This window comes from Leptonychotes weddellii, chromosome X, assembly GCF_054177405.1.
Source record: "Leptonychotes weddellii isolate Sample4059 chromosome X, ASM5417740v2, whole genome shotgun sequence".
Classification (NCBI taxonomy): domain Eukaryota; kingdom Metazoa; phylum Chordata; class Mammalia; order Carnivora; family Phocidae; genus Leptonychotes; species Leptonychotes weddellii.
The window spans coordinates 64,301,852-64,307,851 of NC_138385.1; the positions used below are offsets into that span (position 1 = coordinate 64,301,852).

General features: G+C 40.3%; 1 long non-coding RNA gene across 1 annotated transcript in view; it reads right to left on the reverse strand.

Annotated features, from left to right (window-relative positions):
• Positions 1–5,799, reverse strand: part of LOC145717847 (uncharacterized) — a 217,484-nt gene extending 211,685 nt beyond the window's left edge. Inside the window, exon 1 of the long non-coding RNA XR_014141314.1 lies at positions 5,767–5,799. This is a non-coding gene — a long non-coding RNA (uncharacterized LOC145717847). The remainder of the gene's footprint in view (positions 1–5,766) is intronic.
• Between the last annotated feature and the right edge of the window lie 201 nt (positions 5,800–6,000).

Sequence of the window (6,000 nt, forward strand, 5' to 3'; positions counted from 1 at the left end):
AATATTCCATTGTATATATGAACCACATCTTTATCCATTCACCAGTTGAAGGGCATCTCAGCCCCTTCCACAGTTTGGTTATTGTGGACATTGCTGCTATGAACATTGGGGTGCATGTAACCCTGCTTTTCACTGCATCTGTATCTTTGGGGTAAACACCCAGTAGTGAAATGGCTGGGTCATAGGGTAGCTCTATTTTTAACTTTTTGAGGAACCTCCATAATGTTTTCTAAAGTGGCTGTACCAAATTGTATTCCCAACAACAGTGTAAGAGGGTTCCCCTTTCTCCACATCTTCTCCAACATTTGTTGTATCCTGCCTTGTTAATTATTGCCATTCTAACTGGCATAAAGTGGTATATCAATGTGGTTTTGATTTGAATTTCCCTGACAGCTAATGATGTTGAACATTTTTTCATGTGTCTGTTAGCCATTTGTATGTCTTCTTTGGAGAAGTGCCGGTTCATGTTTTCTGCCCATGTTTTGACTGGATTATTTGTTTTGGGGGTGTTGAGTTTGAGAAGTTCTTTATAGATCCTTGATACCAGCCCTTCATCTGTAATGTCATTTGCAAATATTTTCTCCCATTCCGTGGGTTGCCACTTTGTTTTATTGACTATTTCCTTTGCTGTGCAAAAGCTTTTTATCTTGATGAAGTCCAAAAGGTTCATTTTCAATTTTGTTCCCCTTGCCATTGGAGACATGTCATGAAAGTAGTTGCAGTGGCCAATTTCAAAGAGGTTGCTGCCTATGCTCTCCTCTAGGATTTTGATGGATTCCTGTCTCATATTGAGGTCTTCCATCCATTTTGAGTTTATCCTTGGGTATGGTGTAAGAAAGTGGTCCAGTTTCATTCTTCTGGATGTGGCTATCCAATTTTCCCAGCACCATGTATTGAAGAGACTCTTTTTTTTCCATTGGATATTTGTCCCTGATTTGTCATAGACTAGTTGACCATAGAGTTGAGGGTCTATTTCTGGAGACTCTATTTTGTTACACTGACCTATGTGTCTGTGTCTGTGCCAATATCATGCTGTCTTGGTGATTACAGCTTTGTAATATAGTTTGAAGTAAGGCAACATGATGTCCCCAGCTTTGATTTTCTTTTTCAACATTCCCTTGGTGATTCGGGCTCTTTTCTGGTTCCATAGAAATTTTCGGATTGTTTGTTCCAGCTCTTTGCATAATGTCAATGAAATTCTAATAGGGATGGGGTTGAAAGTGTGGATTGCTCTGGGCAGGATAGACATTTTTAACAATGTCTATTCTTCCAACCCATGAGGATGGAATGTTTTTCCATCTTTTTGTGTTTTCCTCAATTTCTTTCATAAGTGTTCTGTAGTTTCTACAGTATAGATCCCTTACCTCTTTGGTTAGGTTTATTCTTAAGTATCTTATGGTTCTTAATGCTATTGTAAATGGAATTGATTCCTTAATTTCTCTTTCTACAGTTACATTGTTAGTGTATAGAAATGCCACTGATTTCTGTGCATTGATTTTGTATCCTGCCACATTACTGAATTGCTGGATGAGTTCTAGTAATTTGGGGATGGAGTCATTTGGGTTTTCCACATAAAGTATCATGTCATCTGCAAAAGGAGAGAGTTTGACTTCTTCTTTACCAATCTGAATATCTCTTATTTCTTTTTGTTGTGTGATTGCTGATGCTAGGACTTCTAGTACTATGTTGAACAATAACAGTGAGAGTGGGCATCCCTTTCGTGTTCCTGACCTTGAGGGAAAAGCTCTCTCCCCATTGAAAATGCTATTCACTGTAGGCTTTTCATAGATGTTTTTTATGAAATTGAGAGTGTTCCTTCTATCCCTACACTCTGAAGAGTTTTAATCAGGAAAGGATGTTGTATTTTGTCAAACGCTTTTTCTGCATCAATTGAGAGGATCATATGGGTGCTTGTCTTTTCTTTTATCAATGTGTTCTATAACATTGATTGATTTGCAAATGTTGAACCAACCTGGCATCCCAGAAATAAATCCCATCTGGTCATGATGGATAATCCTTTCAATGTACTGTTGGATCCTCTTGGTTTGGATCTTGTTGAGAATTTTGACATCCATATTCATCTGGGATATGGGTCTAAAATTCTCCTTTTTGATGGGGTCTTTGCCTGGTTTTGGGATCAAGGTAATGCTGGCTTCATAGAACGAGTTGGAAGTTTTCCTTCTATTTCTATTTTTTTAAACAGTTTCAGAAGAATAGGTATTATTTCTTCTTTAAATGTTTGGTAAAATTCCCCTGGGAAGCCATCTGGCCCAAGACTCCTGCTTCAATTTCATTACTGGTTATCGGTCTATTCGGAGAGTCAATTTCTTCCTGTTTCAGTCTTGGTAGTTTATAGGTTTCCAGGAAGGCATCCATTTCTTCCAGGTTGCATAGTTTGTTGGCATATAGTTGCTGATAATGATTTCTAATAATTGTTTCTATTTCCTTGGTATTAGTCGTGATCTCTGCCTTTTCATTCATAATTTTATTTATTTGGGTCCTTTGTCTTTTCTTTTGGATAAGTCTGGCCAGAGGTTTATCAATCTTATTAATTCCTTCAAAGAATTAGTTTCTAGTTTCATTGATCTGTTCTAATGTTTTTCTGGTTTCTATTTCATTGATCTCTGCTCTAATCATTATTTCTCTTCTCTTGCTTGGTTTAGGTTTTCTTTGCTGTTCTTTCTCCAGTTCCCTTAGATGTAAAGTTAGCTTGTGCATTCGGGCTATTTCTACTTTTTGAGTGAGGCTTGGATGGCTATATATTTCCTCATTAAGACTGCCTTTTCAGTATCCCCTAAATTTTGGACTGAAGTGTTTTCATTCTCATTGGTTTCCATGAATGGTTTAAGTTCTTCTTTAATTTCCTGTTTGATCCATTCATTCTTTAGCAAGATGGTCTTTAGCTTCCAAGTGTTTGAACTCCTTCCAATTTTTTCCTGTGATTGAGTTCCAGCTTCAAAGCACTGTGGTCTGAAAATATGCAGGGAATAAACTAAATCTTTTGGAATCAATTGAGACCTGATTTGTGACCCAGTATGTGGTGTATTGTGGAGAATGTTCCATGTGCATTCAAGAAGAATGAGTATTCTGCTGTTTTAAGTTGAAATTTTCTGTATATGTCTATGAAGTCCATCTGCTCCAGTGTGTCATTCAAAGCTCTTGTTTCTTTGTTGATCTTCTGCTTAGATGATCTGTGCACTACTGAGAGTGGAGTGTTGAGGTCTCCTACTATTAATGTATTATTATAAATGTGATTCTTTATTTTGGTTTACAGTTGTCTTATGTAGTTGCCTGTTCCCATGTTGGGGGCATAGATATTTACAATTGTTAGATTTTCTTGTTGGATAGACCCTTTAAGAATGGCATAGCATCCCTCTGTATCTCTTAGTACAGTCTAGCTTAAAATCTAATTTGTCTGCTATGAGAATTGCTATCCCATCTTTCTTTTGAGGTCTGTTGGCATTAAAAATTGTTCCCCATCCCCTCACTTTCAGTCTGGAGTTGTCTTTAGGTTCAAAATGTGTCTCTTATAGACAGCATATAGATGGGTCATGTCTTTTTATCCAATCTGCAACCCTCTGCTGTTTCATGGGAGCATTTAGGCTGTTCATGTTGAAAGTGATTATTGAAAGATGATTTTATTGCCAACATGTTTCCTGTGAAGTCCTTGTTTCTTTAGACTGTCTCTCTAAATTTCTGGTCTATATTACTCTTGGGGTCTTTCTTCTTTTATAGAACCCCCCCTTAATTTTTTTGCAGGGCCGGCTTGGTGATCACATATCCTTTCCATTTCTGCTGGTCTTGGAAGCTCCTTGTCTCTCCCTCTGTTCTGAATGACAGCCTTACTGGATAAAGTATCCTTGGCTGCATGTTCTTCTCATTTAGTACCCGGAATATATCTTGCCAGCCCTTTCTGGCTTGCCAGGTCTCTCTGGACCAGTCTGACATTATTCTGATGTTCCTCCTGCTATATGTAAGAAATATCTCTCCCCTCCCAGCTGCTTTCAGGATTGCTTCCTTGGTTCTAATTTTGTGAGTTTTACTATTATATGTCAGGGCGTTGATCTGTTCTCCTTGATCTTAGGAGGGGTTCTCTCCTCCTCTTGGACAGGAAGTCTTATTTCCTTCCCTAGATTAGGGAATTTCTCAGCTACAATTTGTTCAAATATACCTTCTAGTCCTCTCCCTCTCTCCATCCCCTCAGGGATCCCAATAATTCTGACATTGGAACATTTCATGGCATCGTTAATCTCCCTTAGTCTCGTCTCTTGGGCTTTTAGCTGTTTTTCCCAGGCATCCTCTGTTTCCTTCTTTTCTATCATCTTATCTTGTAGCTCACTAATTTGTTCTTTTGCCTCATTTACTCTGGCTGTCAGGGAATCCAGTTTAGACGGCTTTTCATTCATAGCATTTTTAATTTCAGTCTGATTAGATCTCATTTCTGTCCTTAGAGATTCTATATTGTCATTAATATTTTTCTCAAGCCTAGATATCAACTTCATAATTGCTATTCTGAAGTCTATCTCTGGCATCTTGTTTATGTCCATATCCATTGGGTCTGTGGCTGAGGCCATAGTCTCTGATTCTTTTCTTTTTTGGGTGTTCCTCCTCTAACTCATTCTGTTGAGGGTTAGTTTAGGGAATGTACAGAGTCCAAAGTTTTAACCACGACCTAAGGAAGATGCACCTGTTTTATAGGGACCCTATGGTTGTCTTCCTCTGGTTCTTCCAACCTGTCTTCTGGGGTAGGGGCCTGCTGCACTTTTACTCATGCAACCCTGCTTGGGCAGAGTTGCCCTGCTCCCTGTCAGGAGAGTGGGTTCAGTGGAAACCGTTTTTTTGTGTATGCTTTTGTTCTCTATCAGCTTCCCAAGTCTCTTCCACCTCTTCTGAGAGTCAGAGCAGAAATGACCACACCCAAACCTCTGACCCAGAACAGAGAAATCATAGTCTGCTTTTCATTGAGCTCTCCAGGACACACAATCTCCTTTTCTGTCTGCACTGCTAAAAACCTCAGCCTCCCCAGTTGTGTGCCCCACAGCAACTCTCCCAGAGGTCAATCCCAGGGCTGGGGAGCATCTCTTCCCTTTGTGTTTCTAAAACCACGAGTTGCCCCCAGTTCACATGCACACACCCACAGCTTCTGGATCTTGTCTGGGGGCTGCACTAAAGTCCTTTCCCCACTGCAACTGGTCTGTGAGTCTGTGCCCAGTCCCCAGTGCAGGACGCTTTCACACTCTGGTGTTATATCACCCTCCTGGTGCCAACTTATGGTGGCTCCCTTCCCCTTCTGTTTATTTTCCAATATCTGCCTACCGAATCAGAGCTCCACCCTTCGTACCTCTAGACCATCAGAGATATTCTGCTTGTAGAGATCCACATATATATTCTTACATCTCAGGTTGATTTCCTGAGTGTTCAGAATGGTTTGGTAGATATCCAGTTAAATTCAGGGCCCGGTTGAAGTAGGGTCCCCTATTCCTCCACCATCTTGCTTCCCTTCTCCTTTTCTTTCTTATTTTTAAAGATTTTATGTATTAAGTTGAGAGAGAGATAGTAAGAATGAGCAGGGGGAGGTCAATGGTAGAAGCAGACTGCCCGCTGAGCAGAAAGCCTGAGGCAGGGCCTGGTCCCAGAACTCCCAGATCATTATTTGAGCCAAAGGCAGTTGCTTAACCAACTGAGTCACCTAGACACCCCTCTCTTTTATTTTTGATAAGTCTGGCTAGGGGTTTATCAATTTTATTAATTCTTTAGAAGAGCCACCTCTTGGGTGCCTGGGTGGCTCAGTTGGTTAAGCGACTGCCTTTGGCTCAGGTCATGATCCTGGAGTCCCGGGATCGAGTCCCGCATCAGGCTCCCTGCTCGGCAGGGAGTCTGCTTCTCCCTCTGACCCTCCTCCCTCTCATGCTCTCTGTCTCTCATTCTCTCTCTCTCAAATAAATAAATAAAATCTTTAAAAAAAAAAAGAAGAGCCACCTCTTCTTTTCATTAATCTGT